Below are 21874 nucleotides of genomic sequence, written 5' to 3'. Positions count from 1 at the left end.
TTGCTGTCATCGAAAGTTATTAATATAAAAAAAGTTATTAATATACAAGAGGAAAGTTATTAATATTCAAGAGGAAAAGAGTGGGAGAAAGAGCTGAACCTTTCGCATTACCATCACCTTCAGTGAGCAATCAGAGAGAAAACTCTATAACCAGTTACAAAAACAGTTGGCAAACCATAAGATGGAAGCTTGTTTAGAACACCTTTATGCCAAACACAATCGAAAGGCTTTGAGATGTCAAGAGCAACTGCTTGTGTTTCACTAAACTTTTCCATTGAATTTGTCCATAAATGGGTAACATAAGCCAGTGGATTGATACTGACGGATTCCAAACTGGCGATCATTGATCAGACGGAAAGTTTCTAGGTAGTTTAAGAGTTGATGGTTAATTGATTTCTCCATTACTTTAGAAAGAGTAGAAGTAATTGCGATGGGAAGATAATTGGATGGGAGGCATATGTCACACTTTTTAGGAACTGGCTGGATATGAGCAAATTTCCAAGCAGAAGGAAAAACACCTTTGGAATAAAGTGAAAAAAGGCAGCAAAGAATATGAGTAAGTTCAGAGCACAGGTTTTGAGAACAAGTGTAGAAATACCATCAGGACCTAGAGCTTTCTTCTTAGCAACAAGATTTGTCAAAATCCTTCTGACATCCTTTTGATGGAAGACCACAGGAAGCATCGAATGGAGCGTGTTCAGAATGGTGGGAGGTATTATACCAAGATCATTAATACATGAGTTGGGAGAAAAATGGGTTGTTAGCAGGTCAGCTTTATCCTTGGCCGAAGTGACAGCAGAACCATCTGGTTGTGACCGAAGTGTGAGCAGAGATGGGCAACAGTTGCGGCCAATAGCTTTGGCAAGAGACCAGAATGCTCTGCTACCATTACAGCAAGAAGCAAGTTTGCTACTCTTAGCCTGTTCAAAATCTAGTTTGGACTGATTAATAACTGCTCTACAATTGTTGCGAGCCTTGGTGTAGGCAGAAAATGAAACTGAAGAATTGGAAACAATCCAATTAGGATATGCAACATTCTTCTCCTGAACAGCCCTAGCACATTTATTGTAAAACCAAGGTTTAGATAAAGGATGAGATTTTAAAGTGGAGTGTGGGAAAGGATTCCATTTCTACAAGATTAATTTCGTTGACATGATCTGAGCAAATGTTGACTTCAGAAGTTTGAAACAGTACTCTGACCAAGGAAAAGAAAAAAAAAAAGAAATCTTGCAGACCATCCCATTGTGGATTCTTGTAATGCCAAACAACGTGAGGTTGGGAATAGCCATGAGATAAAGGCGCCATTGAAGAAGAGACAATCACCAAGTTGTGATCTGAGGTGGACCACTCACTTCGACCGTGTACTTAGAAGGGTTTGTGAGAAAAAGATCCAGTGTGTTGGCTGTATGGTTAGGATTGTCCGGTATTCTTGTAGGTAAATGAACAATCTGTGCAAGGTCATTAGTAATTGCAAAAGCCTCAGCATCTTGTTCAGCTGGGTCTGTGTGACTAGAAAAGGAAGCCAGCTGGAGCTGTGAACATTAAAAATCACCAAGGAAAATTACCTCACTGTTAGGAAAGTTGGATTGGAGAAAGTCAAGTCGCAAAGAGAGGAAGTCAAAAGAGTTCCAAGTGATTAGTGGAGTTGGGAGAACAGTAGAGACAACAGTTGAATTTGAGAGAATGAGGCATAAAGAGATTTTAAGCCAGAGAAGATTAAAAGAGGAGATTCCAAATTACCAAGTCTCTGACAAGGAATATCGGAACGGGCATACGCCCAAGTACCATCTTTGAGGCGAAAGGAATCATACAGCAAATATGGGGCAACTAAGATGAGCATTAGTTAAATCAGCTGATAACTGAGATTCTGTCAGAAAAAGTACACGGGGTTTGGCAGACTAAGTGGTAATGGACATCATTGAGATTAGAATCGAGACCACATATATTTGTGAAATGAACTAGGAAGTGTTTGGGAAGTTTAGATCTTTTTGCAGATAAGTTTGCTCTATTAGTTTGATTGACAACTCATGGTGTATTCAATAGTAAGGAAAAGTGTCTGGGGGGGACAAGAACATGCTGTATGAAGTAATGAAATTTTTGGATATGGCATAAACATGGTAAGAATATACCAGATTCTTGACATAACGTTGCCTCGACAATGCATCCCCCCCATACACACTACTCAGACTCCCTCCAGTCACTATCTGGCAGAGTAGAGGTAGCAAGAGGTACCAATAGGTTCAATCCAGTGTACTAACTATTGGCCGGCCTGCAATCACCCTTTTAGAGCTGTACCCTCAAAATGTAAGGAAGATTGGATCTCATCATGATGTCCATAGTAACCTCAAAAGGCATCAGTCATGCTGCATGACGGAAGAGTTATGGAAAGGTTGACTGGATCTTAGCCCTGGAGACTAAACATGGGTTAGTTAGTTAGTTAGTTAGTTATTTGGTTTTTAGGAGCATTAGCAACTAAGGCCATATTGCTCCGGGATATGCAGTGGTCATTCCTTGACCTTTCCGCATCCTCCGTATTTGGTGGTGACGGGCTCGAACCCCGGTCTAATCAAGAAGCGTGTGCTGCGCACTGCTGCTCCTTCCCACCTGGCTACGGAGGCGCCTAAACATGGGTTCTACCACTTCAAGCCTCCAATTAGCAAAGTGGTGGTTCCGCAACGACAGATGGAAGTTTGTTACAGCAATCAACTACCTGCTGGCTAAAGGCAAATTTCTGCACATGCAATCTGAAATTCTTTCCTCAATTTCAGTTTATGCCCCCTTAGGTTTGTAATCTTAGCAAGAGGAAGAATCCCATCAACATTGATCTTGTTCAAACCAATCAAGATCAATTTAATTTGAAGTAAGATAATTAAATTTTGAATACCAATTGTTCTATTGCGTGGTATAAATTTGTCATTTATAATGTAATATACAGTAAACCCTCGATTTAACGGACTAATAGGGGAGAAGGGGTGTCTGTTAATGCCGAAATTCTGTTAAATCGAATGTAACCAAGGGGACATTTTTTTATTGTTCTTAATGTAAAAAAAAAAAAAAAAAAAAAGGTTTAATACAATGTACAGTACTGTACAATATAAAATTATTAAATTATAATAAAGATATGTAATATTCTGTTGTAAATATAAAATGTTGCAATTTGGCCTTTGATTTATGGATATCAGAAACAGTTTTTTTACGTCTTAAATTTCATGAACACGTGCTACTGAGACGCCTTGTTCTAATTTCTCAATTAGCTCTAATTTCTGTGCCACATTCAAGTTCACACGCTTTTTTTAACTCCTCTATCATTTAATGCCATTTTAAATTGGAAGGATTGCAAAATTATTTAATAAATAAAGTCACAATTCAGAAATCACAGAAACACTATATACAACCTGACTGCATGATAGCTTGAGAGCCGACCGGGCTAGCCGAGTGGGTAAAGTACCTGCCCGGCAACCCAAAGGTCGCGGGTTCGATTCCTGCCTCGGGCTTGGATCAAAGTACTGCAAAAACCTTGGGAGGTGCAATATGGCCACAGAAACCGATGCGCCAACAACTACCAAATCAAAAAAAAAAAAAAAAAAAAAAAAAGATAGCTTGAGACAGACTCAGACCGAAACAAAGCGAGTTGGTAGACCTGCAGTTTATTGTCCTGTGTAATTTTTAACTCACAAGTCACCGCCTGCTGTTATCTGTAATCACAGCTATTTGAGCATGTTTTCAGAAAGAATAAAAAACAATTTCCTGAATTTAATTATAAAAATAAAAGTAGATAATTATCAAAACAATAATGGAAATAGATAATTATTATTAATTTTTAATTAATAATAACACTGAAGTTTTGTATAACGTAAAAAAAATAAAAAAATAATTATAAAAAAAAAATAATTATAAAAATAAAAGTAGATAATTATCAAAACAATAATGGAAATAGATAATTATTATTAATTTTTAATTAATAATAACACTGAAGTTTTGTATAACGTAAAAAAAATAATATGGTTGAGATTAATATGTATATTACTGTATTATTATTTGTCCGGTCCGTTGAATCTGAAATCTGTTATGTCAGGGTCCTTTAAATCGATGGTTTACTGTATGTGATAAGACAAAGAAATCGTTACAAAGTTGAAGTGCAAATAAAAATTACTAAAATATTTTTGCATTCTCTGACCTACTGTAATTTAGAGAGAGAGAGAGAGAGAGAGAGAGAGAGAGAGAGAGAGAGAGAGAGAGAGAGTCTGTTGCTAAATAGAAAATAAATAGCCAGTACAGTAGATATTAATATAAAAATCAGATATAAAGTATATGTTAATAAAAGTAATAAACAGTACCGAAGTATTGTATTTGGAGTTTTGATATTTCATTTCATGTCAAAATAATAATAAAATTCATTTTGATATTTTTAAAAAATCAAAGTGATTTTTTATTTTTTTTTAAATCAAGGATAAAATCACTTGGTAAACCAGTTTTGCAAACATGTAGTTTTCATAATTCAACTGCTGATAATATCAGTACAAGTTAATTAAGATGATTTAATTACAAAACATGTTATTCTGGTTACAATTACATATTTATAGATTTTATAGTTTAAACTGAATACGGCGCCTCCATAGCCAGGTGGGCAGGAGCAGCAGTGCGTAGCACACACTTCTTGATTAGACCAGGGTTCGAGCCCGTGACCACCAAATACCGAGGATGTGGAAAGGTAAGGGAATGACCACCGCATATCCCTGGAGCAATATGGCCTTTGTTGCTAATGCTCCTAAAAAAAAAAAAAAAACCAAACCAAACTGAATACATTTATACATATAGTTAAAATAATACAGTACAGGTCTGGAGGCCTCACTTTAGGAAGAATGTAGATATGCTGGAATGGACAGAGAAGGGCGAACAGATTGGTGAAGGGAACAAAAGAGTGGTCTTACCTAAAAGACTTCAGTTCTGCAAATTGCGGTATCTTTAGACTAGGCGCCCTTGGGGTGATCTGATTGAGGTGTCTAAGGCCTTCAATGTATTGAGTAAGCTTAATGCAAGTGGCATTCTTCCTCTTGATGAGACCTACACACATGAGGGGGCATAAATTTAAGTTGAGGATGGATGATTGCTCGATAGTTGTGTGGAAGTTTGTCTTAAACCAGCGAGTGATTGATCGTTGGAATAGGCTTTCATCTGTCGCTGCGGAAGTGAATGATTTGAATAAATTCAGGGAGGAACTAGACAAGTCCTTCACCCTTACCTAGACAAGAACTATGTAAGGGTGAAGTGGTTTTTTGGCTGATGCTATCTATATAAGCTTGCTTCCTTGCATTATTTGCCACTACTACACTATTCCAGAAAAATGTTGTGCAGATTAACATTAGCGAAGGCACATGATGCAAGAAAGCAAGCTTATATAGCCTCAGCCAAACCTCCCCCCTTCTCATTTCACCCATTCGCTCGCTCCAAATGTTTGTCTAGTTCTGCCTTAAATCTGTTTAAGCTATCAACTTCTAAAACGACAGATGGAAGTTTGTTCCCGCAATCAACCACCCACTGGCTAAAGGCACACTTCTGCAAATCTATCCTACAACTGTCTTTCCACAATTTGAATTTATGCCCTCTCAGGCAATTATTCTGAGCAAGAGGAAGAATCCCATCAGCATTGAGCATGCTCAAACCATTCAAGGATTTATACACCTCAGTCAGATTACCTCGCAAGCAAGGTTTTATACACCTCAGTCAGATTACCTCGCAAGCAAGGTTTTATACACCTCAGTCAGATTACCTCTCAGGTGCCTAGTCTCGGACACTGCAATTTGCAAAACTTAAGCCTTTCTTTGTAAGATCAACCCTTTGTTCCATTCTCTAATCTTGTTGCCCTACTCTGTACTCGTTCCAGCAGCTCAACATTCTTCTTAAAATGAGGCTTCCAGACATGTATACAGTATTCAAGGTATGAGAGAAGTAGAAGGGAATCACCAAGAAAGAGAAGAATGATGATATCCAGCTCAGGACCCTGGGTGTGCCAAGCCTACTCACCAGATGTGAGCCCCTCGAGTTATCATACAGTATATGTAATACAATAAAAAAAAAAAAAAAGTGAAGTGCACAGATTAAGTTACACAACAATATAAAAGGAAAATTAACTGTGATAAGCTTTTAAAAAAAAGCCAGTAGGTCACACGTCACCAGATTTGGAGTTTATACTATATTTGTTTATTTAGTGTTAATTTATTTTAAATTGATTCTCTGAAATTTAATGTTTATAATGATGTACTGTGTTATTCTTCAGATAAATATTAGGAAAAGAATTTTTGTAGATTAACAAAAAAAGTAAAGGGAATGCTATAATAGCAATGCTAATTTTCGTAAAAATAAAAAAAAATACACACTGTATTGTATTGTACAGAGTGTGAAAGAGATGTGTACACATTTTAGGAAATAAATTAGAAACTGCAGAAATTATTATTATTGCATGTATTTGGAAGCAGTGATTTGTGTCACATGACACAAATCACTGCTTCCAAATCCCCCTTTGTGTCTCATTCACAAAGGAGATCTGAGGGTGACATGAGTAATTACAGACCAGTTAGGTTAACTTCCGTTCCAGAGAAAATAATGGAGTCATTGGTTAAAGATGCATTGCAGGATCATCTAGACAAGACTGTAGTAATGATTCAGACATAGCATGGGTTTTTTAAGGAAGTCTTGTCTGATAAATTTGATTGGATACTATGATGTGGTTACAAAGGAAATGGACGCAAAAAATAATTTTGATATCATATACAGTACTTGGATTTCAGGAAAGCTTTTGACTCTGTTGCTTATGGAAGACTACTGTACAAATTGGAGCAGTATGGTATTAAGGGTAAGTTGCTACAATGGATAAAAGAGCAGTTGAGTGAGAGACAAAAGAGAGGTAATCAATGAACGCTACTAATGTTGTCAGTAGAGTCCCCAGGGTTCGGTGTTGGGCCCACTGTTGTTTTGTATATTTATCAACGATATTGATGAAGGTATATCAGGCTAAGTGTTGAAGTTTGCAGAGGATACAAAGGTTGGCAGGGTTGTTAAAGACAGTAATGGCAGTGTGCTACTGCAACAGGATCCAGCTGTTTACTGCTGCCCTTGAGGAAGCTTTCAGAAGATTAGACTGGTTGCAGAAAGGAGTCAATGTGAACGGAGAGTACCTAAACCATTTACGATTTGCAGATGACATTGTGGTCCCAAAGAATTAGAGGAAAATCTTAATCAGTTGTGCACAGTTAGTAAGGATTTTGGACTAAAGATGAATATGGCTAAAACAAAAGTAATGATGAACAAGTATGCCACGGAAAGGGAAATAATGATTGAAGGAGCAGTAATTGAAAAGGTGGAGTCATATACTTATCTGGGACAAGTTATTAGCTGTAATAATGATAAATGGCTGGAAGACAAGAGAAGAATAAATTTTGGATGGATAGCATTCAGGAAATATAGTCACATACTGAAGAGCAATATCCCAGTTTGTCTGAAACATAAAATAATGAATCAATGTATACTCCCCACCATGACTTATGGAAGTGAAACTTGGGCACTCACCAAAAGAATGGAAGAGAAGCTGAGAACTACACAGCTAAGAATGGAATGAATTATATTGGGAATCAGGCTGTTAGATAAGAAGAGAAACACATGGATTAGCCAGCAAACTCAAGTAAAGGACATTCTTATCAAAATTAAAGAACTAAAATGGTCTTGGGCAGGACACATAGCTCGAAGACATAATGACAGATGGACTAAGAAAATAACAGAATGGTACCCAAGAGGAGCTAGAAGAAAACCTGGAACACAAAGGCGGAGATGGATAGATGAAATTCATGAGTTTTTGGGTAGTAAATGGATGGCCAGCGCTCAAAACAGAAGGAACTGGAAAGTTGCTGGAGAGGCCTTCATCCTGCAGTGGATTGAAAATGGCTGATGATGAACAGTTTGTATAGTAGTCTTTTTATGAACTATTACTTGCTTTTTTAACCAGTGACTATTTTTCTTGGAAAAGAAATCAAAAATCAAGTTAACAGATCTGTAATTACTCATTATAATGTCTCCCTTTGATCGACTTTATGAATTGGGCATCGATTTACACATCTCCAGATTGATAGGTGCCTTTTTTATGTTTAGCTTTAACAGTTTCTCCTCCCTTTTTTCTCAGTTATCACAAGAACTTTCAGCTCTCTGCCAGAATTTAACTCACTTCTGGCATTCTCCATCCCAGAAAAATTCCTTGTGTGAATGTGTATGCAAAATACCCATTGCATTTGTCAGTAACCTGAGTGGGACCATCAACAGTTAGTCCATTCATATCTAGTGGACCAAAGTAATTCGTCCCCTTTCTTCTACTGTTTATGTAAGTAAAGAAGTCTTTGCTGCTTTTCTTTTTATGTTTTCCAGAGAATTTTGTAATCTGCCTTAGCTTGTCTAACCTCTTTTGTGGCTTGATTGAAAACTAGTTTACATCTCTTGTAGGCACCTGCATCATCTTATAATTTATATGCATCCCATGTATTTTTCTTATCTGCCACTAGTCTCATTAGTTTATCTGACATCCATATAGGTTTAAGTTTTGAATAGTATCTCTTAGCTGGTATAAAAAGCCTAGTAAACTCTGTTATAACATTCCTGAATGCTTCCCATTTAGAACTTGCTGTTGGAAACTTCATCAGTTGGTCCCACTGCATAAAATTTATAAACTGTCTGAGACCGCTGTAGTCACCTTTATGAGCAAAACCTTTTTCCTTGCCTTTGACAGTAGTTGCAATTTGCTGGCAGTGATCACTCATACATAGTGATCACTGCCAGCTAATTGGTCTTTTATTTGGAGATTCTTAATTTATGAAGGGTCATTGCTGATAATCAGATCAAGAGTATTGCTTTTTGTTCTTGCTTCTCTAACATGCTGGTGTAGGAAACAGTCATCCAATAAATACACAAAAGTGTTGCTACTGTGTCCGTGAGCAATCCATATGGTTGAGTCAATATCTGCAAAGTTGAAATCCCCATTTTAAGACATTCGGATTTACTGGCCTACTCTATAAGTCTGTATGGTTTTTTGTTATTCTCGTCATAGTCATTAGGCCTATGACACACCCCTAGCCTCAATTTTGTTTTCTCAGTGTTTATGTCACACCAAACTGACTCAGTATTGCACTGCTGTAGATTTTATGTGCTTCTTAACTAAGCATAACTAGCATTAGCATTTTAGCATTAGTAGAGGCATTTGATACAAGAAAGCAAGCTTATGCAGCATCAGCCAAAAAAATTAAAGTAAAATAAATAAATAAAAAATAACCACTTCCACTTCACCCCTCTGTTCATTCGAAATACCTGTCCAGCTGAGCCTTAAACTTATTTAGGCTATCAACTTAAACAACAAGGGATGGAAGTCTGTTCCACCAACCAACCAACCACCCGCTAGCTAAAGGCAAATTTCCTCACGTCTATTCTACATCTGTCCTTCCTCAATTTGAATTTATGCCCTCTCAGGTGATTATTCTGAGCAAGAGGAAGAATCCCATCAGCATTGAGCATGCTCAAACCATTCAAGGCTTTATACACCTCTATCAGATCACCTCGCTGGTGCCTAGTCTCCAGACACTGTAATTTGCAGTTACAGTAGTAACTTATTTAGGCTTTAGGACCAACTGTGTGGTACTACACTTAAGGTGGTAGAACATGAAAAAGACCTGGGAGTAATTGTGCAGTCAGATATGAAGTTTTCTGAGCAATGCAGACAGGTTGCCAGGGCAGGTCATGGGGTTTTGTCAATGATATATAGGAATTTTGCTAGTAGGGAAAAGGAGGTGATTGTCCCTCTGTATAAGGCAATGGTCAAGCCACGCCTTGAGTACTGCGTACAGGTCTGGAGGCCTCATTTTAGGAAGGATGTAGATTTGCTTGAGCGTGTACAGAGAAGGGCAACAAGATTGGTGAGGGGAATGAAGAGATCCTCTTACCAAGAGAGGCTTAAGTTCTGCAAATTGCAGTGGCTGGAGACTAGGCACCTGCGCGGTGATCTGATTGAGGTGTATAAGGCCTTGAATGGGTTGATCACGCTGAATTCTGATGGGATCCTTCCACTTGTTCAGATTACGAACCTAAGGGGGCATAAATTCAAATTAAGAAAAGACAGATGTAGAATAGATGTGTGGAAATTTGCCTTTAGCCAGCGGGTGGTTAATTGCTGGAACAAACTTCCATCTGTCGTTGTGGAAGTTGATAGGTTGAATAAATTTAAGGAGGAGCTGGACAGGCATTTGGAGGGAATGGTGTGATTTTTTTTTTTTTTTTTTTTCCTTTGGCTGATGCTGCATAAGCTCATACACTTGCTTTCTTGCATCACATGCCACTACTGCTATTACTGCTACTACCTGAAAACAATAAAAAAAAAAAGAAGTTAATGTAAACATGTTAATGTCTAATTTTGCCGTGTTTCCGAGTTACAGCCACTTTTATGTTTCAGCAGTTCTTTCTACAAACTGAACTACCATAGCTGACTCCATTCAACTGTTTAGATTATGCATTTGCTGTGATAATGAAGGCTTAATCAAATTGAGAGATGGCAGACATGCATCTCATGTATGGACTTGCTAGATGTGATGCAGCCAAGGCAAGATGTGTGTATGCAAAAAAAACCTTCCATAATTGTCTTGTGCAAAATAAGTAGACATTTCAAAGAATACATGAATGCTTTGGGGAAACTGGTTCATTTAGAAAACAGGTTTCAGATGGTAGTAGACTCATCAGCACCATAACAGCAAATACGACAGACACCTGGACATTTGAACAGGTGAGGAGGTCTATGATGAGGAATTTGCAGGCTTGTATTCACAAGCAGTGGTTATTTTGAGCATTTCCTGTAAATGTAAGCAGATGGTTGCTGGAACAGAAAAATGGCTGTAACTCAGAAAGAAAGTGAAACCAGAGTTATGTTTACATGAACTTTTTTTTTGTTTTTAGGGCCTAAATCCATCCTTGAAGTGTGTCCCACATGTTATGATACACTATGTATTTCTCCTATTCAAATTCTGCATATCTGATATCTGAGTGACACCATGTCTCTGTTATCCCCACAATGTCTGTATTTGATGATTTGATCCGTACTGCACAGTCATGAAATTTATTTACTGTGCTCCTAGCAGTAGTGTTCATACAAGTATTCCTGCAACTGTTTTTACTCTTAGTAACCCTAATAACCCGTATATTTGCTTGTTTCACAAGACCCCCAGTTCATCTTGAAATTCCTTACACCCTACTGTTGCAAAATGTACAGAAAAATGTACTTTTTCATTTTTTTTTTAAGGTCATTGAATAGTATTTTAACATAATTTGATAAAATTGTGCTTTTAATATTTTAAAAAGCACAATTTAAATAGTAGTAATAGATTATGCCATATAGTGCAAGGAAGCTACAGGTTTACTGCTCTGGCAAAAAAAAAAAAAAAAAATCCACCAATAGATAAGAAAATATAAATTATATGCTTCCCTTTTTATACAGGTAACTATCCAATTGACTTTTGAATTTATTCAAACTGTCAGCCTCAGCTACCTGCGAGGGCAACTTGTTTTGGCTGTCATTGACTCGCCGGCTACAAGAAATCTAATCTAAACTTGAAGCCCTATAATTTGAATTTATGACCACTAGTTCTGTAATTTTTATAACTGTGAGAATTCCACCTTCATTTTACTAATCCCCACAGAGCCTTATAAACCTCAATCAGGTGACCTTTTAGCATTAGCATTTAGCATTAGTAGAGGCATATGATGCAAGAAAGCAAGCTTATGCAGCATCAGCCAAAGGAAAAAAAAAAACCTACTCCCATTTCACTCCTCCGTTCGTTCGAAATACCTCCCAGCTGAGCCTTAAATTTATTTAGGCTATCAACTTCCACAACAAGGGATGGAAGTCTGTTCCACCAACCAACTACCTGCTGGCAAGGCAAATTTCTCCACATCTATCCTCCATCAGTTTTTCCTCAATTTGAATTTATGCCCTCTCAGGTGATTATTCTGAGCAAGAGAAAGAATCCCATTGGTATTGAGCATGCTCAAACCATTCAAGACATTATATACCTCTATCAGATTACCTCGCCGGTGCCTAGTCTCAGGACACAGTAATATGCAAAACTTAAGCCAACCCTTTGTTCCATTCACTAATCTTGTTGCCCTTCTCTGTACTCATTCCAGCAGCTCTACATCCTTCTTGATATGAGGCCTCCAGACCAGTATACAGTACTCAAGGTGTGGCCTGACCATTGCCTTATACAAGGGAATAATCAACTACTTATCCCTGCTAGAAACATTCCTGTATATCATTGACAAGACACCATGAGCTACTCTTGCAGCCCATCTGCACTGCTCAGAGAACTTCATATCTGCCTGCACAATTACCCCCGGGTCCTTTTCATTCTCTACCACTGTCAGTGTAGTACCACAGAGTTGATACGTTGCTCTGGGGTTACTGTTTCCCATATGTAGTACTTTACATTTGTCAATGTTAAACTTCATTTACCACCTCTCAGCCCATCTGCTCAACCTTTCCAGATCCTGGTGCAGCAGCATAACGTCAGTATTGTCCTTAACAACCCTGCCACCCTTTGTATCGTCTGCAAACTTGGACATTAAGCTTGATATACCATCATCAATATCATTTATAAATACAGAAAACAATAATGGACCCAACACTGAACCCTGAGGGACTCCACTAATAACATTAGTCCACGATGAGCAGTGTCCATTGATTATCACTCTCTGTCTTCTCCCCCTCAACCATCCCTTTATCCATAGCAGCAATTTGTCTCCAATGCCACACTGCTCCAATTTGTGCAGCAGTCTTCGACGTGCAACAGTATCAAAAGCCTTTCTAAGATCCAAATATAGAATATCAAAGTTATTCCCTGCATCCAGTTCTTTTGTGACTGCATCATAGTATCCAATCAAATTGGTCAGGCAAGACTTTCCCTTAACAAAACCATACTGTGTCTGAGCTATAACTGAAGTCTTGTCTAGATGATCCTGCAGTGCTTCTTTAACCAGTGCCTCCATTAATTTTCCTGGAACAGAAGTTAAACTCACAGGTCTACAATTACTTATGTTAGCTTTTGATCCTCCTTTGTGAATTGGGGTCACATTTGCACATCTCCAGTCTGGGTACCTCCCCTGAGTCCAGAGAAGCTCTCATAATTATGGCTAAGGGTTTGCTTACTTCCTTTGCTGCCTCTTTTAATATAACTGGATAGGTCCCATCTACCCCAGGTGCCTTTTTTATGTTTATCCTCAACAATTTCTCCCTCACTTTCCTCTCAGTTATTACAAAATCATCTAGCTCACTGCCAGAGTTTACTTCACCTCTGGCATTCCCATTCCCGAATAACTTCTCATCTGTGAATGTAGATGCAAAATACTCATTTAGTTTCTTATCCCTGAGCAGGATCCTCAACTGTTGAACCATCAATATCCAGTGGACCAATCTGATTCATCCCTTTCCTTCTAGAGTTTACATAGGTAAAGAACTCTTTCTGTTTTTCTTTGCATCCTTTGCCAAGGATTTCTCATAATCTGCCTTTGCCTGCCTAATCTCCTTTGTGACTTGGTTACAGACCAGCTTACAGACCTCTGAGGTTCCTAGTTGCCAAGCTCTGTAGCCACATAATTGGAGTTTTTCCTAATAGGGCCATCCTCCTGCCAATCTCACCATTCGAGTTGCCCATCTTTGGACCCATTCAAGAAGCTCAATGTCTTTTTTCAGAGGAGATCTCCATACTTGAACACACTATTCCAAATGTGGTCATAAAATTGCCTTATACAGTGGTGCCTCCGTAGCCAGGTGGGCAGAAGCGCAGTGCATAGCACATGCTTCTTGATTAGACCGGGGTTCGAGCCTGTGACCACCAAATACGGAGGATGCGGAAAGGTCAATGAATGACCACTGCATACCCCCAGAGCAATATGGCCTTAGTTGCTAATTCTCCTAAAAACCAGATAACAAACAAACAAGCCTTATACAGTGGGATTATGACCTGTCTATCTCTACTTGCTTGTTTAGCACCTTTCAGAAAACTTCATATCTCCCTGTACTGTAACTACCAGATCCTTTTCCTTCTCCACTGTTTTTAATTTAACCCCACTAAGTGTATAATTTTTTTGTGGGTTGCTATTCCCCAAGTGTTAGACCTTTATTTATTTATTTATTTTATTTTTTGGCTGATGCTGCATAAGCTTGCTTTCTTGCATTATATGCCTCTACTAATGCTAATGCTAATTACAAACAGGTAATAAACTATCTTATTGCATTTGTAATAATACCGGAAACTGGAATTCTGTGGGTTTTTACATTACGGTATTATGGTGAAATGAGTTCCCCTTCACTGAAATCTTCAGTCATATAAAAACATAAATTTTCAGAATCTTCTCTTTATTCATATTTACTTATTATGATGGTGAAGGGAAAGGGACCAATGGAAAGTGCAAGTGCTGACAGTGCTAGGAAACGAAACATAATTTATTAAGAAGTACGAAGTGGGACAAAGTTTGTCATCTGTTGCATGGAATTGGGTCTGTGCTTCAACAGTGAATACTATTTTAAGGGACAGTGTGTGTATAAAAGAACATGTTAAAGGATCAATGCAATTAAGATCAACAGTGATCACAAAACAGCGTTCAGGTGCTATATTTAAGATGGAAAAGCTATTAATAATATGGATGGAAAATCAGATTTAGAAGCAAGTGCCCCCCCCCCCCCCCCGAGTCCAGTGGCCATTCAAGCAAAAGCAAGAAGTATTTATGAAGATATGAAGGTAAGTATGGCGAACTGCAAGCCAAGTTCGTGGCAAGCAACGGGTGGTTGAATAGGTTCAAGCATTGCGCTGGTTTCCAAAACATTACAGTATGCAGTGAAGTCGTCAGTGCTGATTCTGCAGCTGCAGAGAAATTTTGTGATGTGTTGGAAAAAACCCCTTCTGAATCTCCACAGCCCTCAACTTCTGCAGTGGCATGCTTCTCAGCTGGAGAGTTAATTCTGGAAATGATGCTCGCAAGGTAAAACTGGCTGACGTTATGCCTGTCTCCTCTCTCTCTCTTTTTGTAATTTTGTACAGTTTTATAATTTTTCCTGCGCATGAGATAAAAAAAGAATTGAATAAATAATTCTATTTACATGTTTGTCGAATATTTCTTTTTTGCTTCAATCCAACTTGCGAGGGCTGCATAAACATTTAGGGAAATTTCGACTTACATAGAGTTCCGTGGAACGCAACCTTTATGTAAGTTCGGGAATGGCTGTAATTGCATTCCTGTCTAGATGGTCCAGCATTACCTCTTTAACCAATGACCCCATTATTTTCCCTGGAACAGAATTTCCAACAGATCCATTGGGACCTCCCTTGAATCAAAAGGTGCTGTCATAATTGTTGCTAAGGGTGTACTTACTTCCTTTCCTGCCTCCCTTAACATAAACGGATAGATCTCATCTGTTCCAAATACTCTTATGTTTAGCTTTAACAATTGCTCTTCCAGTTTTCTCTCAGTTATCACAAAATCATTTAGCTTACTGTCAGAGTTTGATAAACTTCTGGCATTCGCTTCCCTAAAGAATTCTTCATGTGTAAATATAGTTCAAAATTCCCATTCAGTTTATAAGCAAACCTGAGCATGATCATCAGCAGTTTGATCATTGACATCAAGTGGACCAATATAATTCAGCAGCATCCTTGTACTGTTAATGTAAGCAAAGATGTCTTTGCATTATTTTCCAGAGATTTCTTGTAATCTGTCTTAGCTTACCTAATCTTCTTTGTGACTCGATTACAGACTAGTTTATATCTACCATAGGCTTCTGTATCACCTGCTACTTTATATGGATCCCATGCATTTTTTTCCTTTGCTACAAGTCTCATCGGTTCATCTTACATCCATTTAGGTGTAAGCGTTGTACAGTATTTCTTAGATTGTATGATAAGCCTAGTTGCTTCTACAGTGACTGCCCTGAATGCTTCCCATTTAGAATTTGCTGTGGGTAACATCATCAGTTTGTCTCACTGCCTAGAATTTTAAACTCTCTGAGACCACTGTAGTCACCCTTATAAAACAAAAGTCCTTCCCTTTATTATAGGCAGTAGTTATGTCTTAGAGTAAATCCCACATCAATACTCTGTGATCACTGCCACACAGTGGGTGTTTTACTTGCAGATTCTTAATGCATGAAGAATTGTTATTGATTGAGAATCAGATCAAGTATATTGCTTCCTCTTGTTGCCTCTCTAACATTATGCTGTAGAAAACAAGTCATCCAGTACAGCTACAAAAGTCTTGTTCAGTATCTGGAAAGTTAAAATCACACACTCCCACTCTCATTCTCTTTTTCTATTGCTTATGGTGGGGGATGGGGATGGGAAAGCTTTTAGCCCAAATAGGTTGCAAAAGTTTTCATCGAAGAGAATATTGCCAATCTGTGCTGTGACTCTTCTTGTGTGTTGACAGAAAATTTTAGTTGTGTAACTATATTCTTCTCCTTTACAGTGGGCATTGAAGTGTGGAAGGTGAATGAAGGTGGTGTCTGTTGAAAGAATCAGCACTCTGTAGTCATTGAGTACCTTCATTTAAAGGGAATGTTACCAAAAGAAATTCATGAAGACATGCAGCAAAAACGAGGGGATTCTTGTCATTTATATTGCCACTGTCAGAAGCTGGGTTGCAGAATTTAAGTGCAGACAAGACAGATTTGAAGATACAACCTGCAATGGGAGGACTGTTACTGTATTGACACTTGGAAATGTGGATGACATTCATGAGCTGATCATCACTGCAGAATAACAGTGAAGCACAAGACAAGATTCAACATTTTCCATGGGTGAGCTCACGATGTCATTTATTATTGTTAGTCGTATGGTGCAAGGAAGCCTGAGGCTTATGTTGCACCAGCCAAAAAAAAAAAATTTCTGAATTATCCCGAGAGAGAGAGAGAAAGAGAGTCAGAAGTAGAAGGGAATCACTAAGAAAGAGAAGAATGATGATATCTAGCTCAGGACCCAGGGTGTGTGCTAAGCCCATACTCATCAGATGTGAGCCCCTGTCTTAGGAATGAAGATTTCTTTGAGGTGGGTCACTAAAGCACTGAATGCAGATCAGAAGCAGGAAAGAGAGGCATTGTCATGAGATTGTGCAATAATTTGAAGCTAATGAAGCTTAGTTTTTTTTTGGGGGGGGGATGATAGGTCACTATGGAAAAAACAGTGGAAACATCCTTCTTCCACCCTAAAAAGTGCAGAAGTCTGCCGTGAAAGTTGTGGCATCTGTATTCTCAGATGCATGAGCGATCATTGTTGATTTCATGGAATGAGATGTCACTATCCAATGTCAAGTATTATCCTAACCTACTCAGATGTTTCTGCAAGGAACTGAAGCTCAAGAGGATTGGAAAATTGGCCAAAGTAGTTGTCTTGTATCAAGACAATGCACCGGCACATGCAGTGTTCGTGACTCAGGCAGCACTGCATGAGTGTGGGTTTGACCTGTTACAGCATTTGCCCTACTTACAGGATTTTACCTCCATTGGATTCAGAAAGTGTGTCAACTTAAGTGAGGAGACTGTGTTGAAAAATAAATGGGTTTTCCCAACTTTCAGCATTCCTTCTCTGAGAGGCTAGAAACTTTTCAACCTACCTTTGTATGTCACACCAAACTGACTCAACATTGCTTGGCCATCCCTGTTGACTGAATGCACTGCCTTAGGTTTAATATGCTTCTTAATTAAGAGCATAACCCTTCCACCTCTCTTCCTGTCTGTCCTTTCTATACACATTGTAGTAGTAGGAGTAGTAGTGGCATGTGATGCAAGAAAGCAAGCATCAGCCAAAAAAAAAAAAAAAAAAAAATCACACCATTCCCTCCAAATGCCTGTCCAGTTCCTCCTTAAATTTATTCAACCTATCAACCTCCACAACGACAGATGGAAGTTTGTTCCAGCAATTAACCACCCGCTGGCTAAAGGCAAATTTCCGCACATCTATTCTACATCTGTCCTTTCTTATTTTGAATTTGTGCCCCCTTAGGTTCGTAATCTGAACACGTGGAAGGATCCCATCAGAATTCAGCGTGCTCAACCCATTCAAGGCCTTATACATCTCAATCAGATCACCGCGCAGGTGCCTAGTCTCCAGCCACTGCAATTTGCAGAACTTAAGCCTCTCTTGGTAAGAGGATCCCTTCATTCCTCTCACCAGTCTTGTTGCCCTTCTCTGTATACGCTCAAGTAAATCTACATCCTTCCTAAAATGAGGCCTCCAGACCTGTACGCAGTACTCAAGGCGTGGCCTGACCATTGCCTTATACAGAGAGACAATCACCTCCTTTTCCCTGCTAGCAAAATTCCTATATATCATTGACAAAACCCCATGACCTGCCCTTGCAGCCTGTCTGCATTGCTCAGAAAATTTCATATCTGACTGCACAATTACTCCCAGGTCTTTTTCATTTTCTACCACCTTAAGTGTAGTACCACACAGTTGGTACGTTTCTCTGGGGTTACTTCTACCCATATGCAGTACTTTGCATTTGTCAAGGTTAAACTTCAGTTGCCACTTCTTAGCTCATCTGCCCAAATTATCTAGATCGTGTTGCAGTAGCACACAGCCATTACTGTCATTAACAACCCTGCCAACCTTTGTATCATCTGCAAACTTCGACATTAAGCCTGATATACCTTCATCAATATCACTGATAAATATATAAAACAGCAGTGGACCCAACACCGAACCCTGTGGGACTCCACTAATAACATTAGTCCACGAAGAGCAGCACCCATTGATTACCACCCTCTGTCTTCACCCTTTGTACTCTGCATGTTCAAACTCTGCATCTCTTATGTCCGGGTGACACCATGTCTCCGATAGCCGACCGGGCTAGCCAGGTAGGTAAAGTGCCTACCTGGCAACCCAAAGGTCACGGGTTTGATTCCGCCTCGGGCTTGGATCACAGTAAAATGCAAAAACTTTGGGAGGTGCATTATGGCCATAGAAGCTGATGCGCCAACAACTAACAAAAAAAAAAAAGTCTCCGATATCCCTCCAAAGTCTGCATTCAGTGACTTGATTGATACTTCAAATTCATTAAATTTATTCACAGTGCTCCTAACATTAGCACATGCAAGTATACATGCACTTGTTCTTACTTTTAGTTACCTTAACACAGCCCATGTATTTACTCGTTCATGATAGCTCACAGCAGCCCTTCAAATCCCAAACACTTTGCTTTTCAGGCTGCTGCATGCTCCAATGTCCTGTGGCTCTGTGTATTCTCCAAGCTATCATTTTTCTGACCCATCTAACACTTCGTCAATAGCATCAGCAAATATCCTTGCACATCTTCTATTTAAGTGTATCCCATCTCTCTAAAAAAACAGTCTCGTTAACAAGCATAAACCACGATGAGAAAAATTCTACCCCATGAGCCTTGCACACTCTCTCCAGGGGCAAATTGATTGATAAGACTATCAACATGCACTCCCTCCTATCTTGTCTGGGCATAATTGCAGACACTTTCAAATTTAATCCTAACTTGCGACTTTTTCTCAATGGTGCCCCGTACTTGTTATGTAAGTCCTCAGCTCTCCTGTTCTTAATATCATTAGTGCCAACATTTACAATATCGCCTTTTGTGTTCTTAAATGGTGATATCTGCTCCAAGTTATCTACCTTTGCCCCTGGCAGACATACCCTAGTCCTTTTCTTATCCTTTTTCCACAATATATTTGCTGTTTCCCTGACAATAACTTCCTCCTGTGGGATTAGCATGTTCTGTCTTGGGGATTGCCATTTTGTTGTCTGATGCACAAGTGTAAGCTCTGGCATCGAGTTGGGCAGCTGAGAGCTTGATGGGTCTCCATTTTAATTTCTTTGAGGTAATCAAATTTGCCTTATTCTTCAAGCTCCCACAAATTGCCAGCTTTTTGCACTGAACACACAACAAAGATATCCCCCCCTCCCCTGTCTGTATCATGTCCTGTTCCAAATATCTCTCAAAGAATGCAAAAGCAGGACATTTTCTAAGGCTGTGATTTGTAGAACTACTTCCTTAAATTTTCCCGCGACCCACAGCACTACCACTACTTTGAGCCCATTGCCTTACTGCTTTAGTCTGAGGCATGATTTACATTTAAATTCAATTTAATTTGAGAACACTATGGATTAATATGAATTACATTATCAAGGTTTGTAATGTTAACATAATTTTTAATTATGCATTCACTGTTTTTTAAAGATTACATTTACAAAAATGTATTAATTATTTACAATCAGAAAGCAGTTTACTTGGCATTCAAATTTCATCGATGCATAAATTACATGCATCAAATTCAACAGACTAATAAACTTGCATTTTGACTAATAAACATTCATCGTAAAATTATTTTATAAATGACAGCCATGTTTAAACACATTTATAGATGAATTTTCATGTGTAAAACGTAAATTTTATTCCTTTTCACAAACATATACAGTATATTTATATTGTCATTTTACACAAACGTTTAAATCTTAAAATTAATAAACTAAATTATTTTTAATACAGGTACAATGTTCCGAAACTAGACATCCTTGGAATTTGGAGGATTCCAGTGTTTTGACAGTAGATCAAAATAGTCTGCTCAGTCATGAATGAAGCATGAAGCAAATATTCATCATAATCATTAGTGTATTATTCATTTGTTTGATCAGGGTATGTTTTTTCTTTCTGAAGGTTACATAGTCTTACAACAGAGTGAAACTTGCTCTTTGAAACATAATAGTTCAATATGTTTCGTAGAGTTTTCTATTTATGTTTTGTGTAACTGGATTGTAATTGTTGCAATTAAACTACTTTACATCCATATAGTGTTTAGCCTTTATTTTTTAAACATAAGACTTTACTGTATATTATACCATTTAACCCATTGGTAGTAGTGTGAACTCATGTACAAAATATTGGTGACTTTGTGGCAAAATATTTGGAATCATTTTCACCTCATTCAGTAGAGACGTCTAGACTCCTTGAATTTTTAGTAACGAAACCATGGCAAAAAATTGCAGAAATTAGAAAGCACTGTGTTACTCTTGAATAAACAGAATGGGTCTAGTGAAAAACAGCAAAAAAAAAAAAAAAAAAAATCACTTCCCATTTCACCTAGTGATCTAGTTCTTGGTCACCTGGTGATCTAGTTCTTGAATTTATTTAAGCTATCAACTTCCATGATAACAGATGAAAGTTTGTTCCAGAAGGCAACCACACGCTGACTAAAGACAAACTTCCACACATCTATTTTGCAACCATCCTTCCTCATTTGAATTTGTGTTCAACCATGTGCATAGTCTGAACAAGAGGAAGAATCCCATCAGCATTGAGTTTGCTTAATCCATTCAAAGCCTTAAACACCTCAATCAGATCACCTTGCAGGTGCCTAGCCTTGTTGGCGCATTATAGCCTTAGTTGCTAATCCACCAATAAAACCCAAACCAAACCAAATCAAGCCTAGCCTTATATTCACATCTTGCAATTTGCATTGCCTGGAGACTAGGTACCTGTGAGTAGGGCTTACAATACCAGTCAAAATCTTAATACCGGTCTTTCGGTATTTTTAATTTATGAAACCGGGATACCAGTATTCCAAAAACAAAAGTTTTTCTCAATAAATTTTGATGAGAATTAGTGCAATAAAGTAAGGAAAAAAACAAGTACTGTAATTACTTGAATTCATGTTTTAGATAAACTTTTATTGCAATAATAAATATTCTGAAAAAAATCATTAAAATACAGTTATTCTAAAACCAAAAAAATACACATTGTTACTGCAAAGTTTAGTTATATTTAAGCATCCACACTACCTCTC

At 38.2% G+C, this 21874-nt stretch overlaps 1 protein-coding gene across 5 annotated transcripts in view; it reads left to right on the top strand.

The window, feature by feature from the left end:
* LOC150090769 (E3 ubiquitin-protein ligase HECW2-like) overlaps positions 1–21874 on the top strand; it is a 518151-nt gene that overhangs the window by 33739 nt on the left and 462538 nt on the right. For 3 of the 5 annotated variants that reach the window (XM_090372548.1, XM_090372576.1, XM_090372594.1), the window contains exon 2: positions 20581–20727. The exons of 1 other annotated variant lie outside the window; for it this stretch is intronic. The gene's annotated coding sequence lies outside the window, so the exon portion shown is untranslated. Of the gene's footprint in view, positions 1–8263; positions 8369–20580; positions 20728–21874 lie in introns of those variants that run through there. One more of the 5 variants, XM_090372558.1, reaches the window with a different exon arrangement.

The sequence above is a fragment of the Mastigoproctus giganteus genome, chromosome 1, assembly GCF_048544385.1.
Source record: "Mastigoproctus giganteus isolate SK-2022 chromosome 1, ASM4854438v1, whole genome shotgun sequence".
Taxonomy (NCBI): domain Eukaryota; kingdom Metazoa; phylum Arthropoda; class Arachnida; order Uropygi; family Thelyphonidae; genus Mastigoproctus; species Mastigoproctus giganteus.
This window is presented reverse-complemented; position numbering and strand designations above follow the sequence as displayed.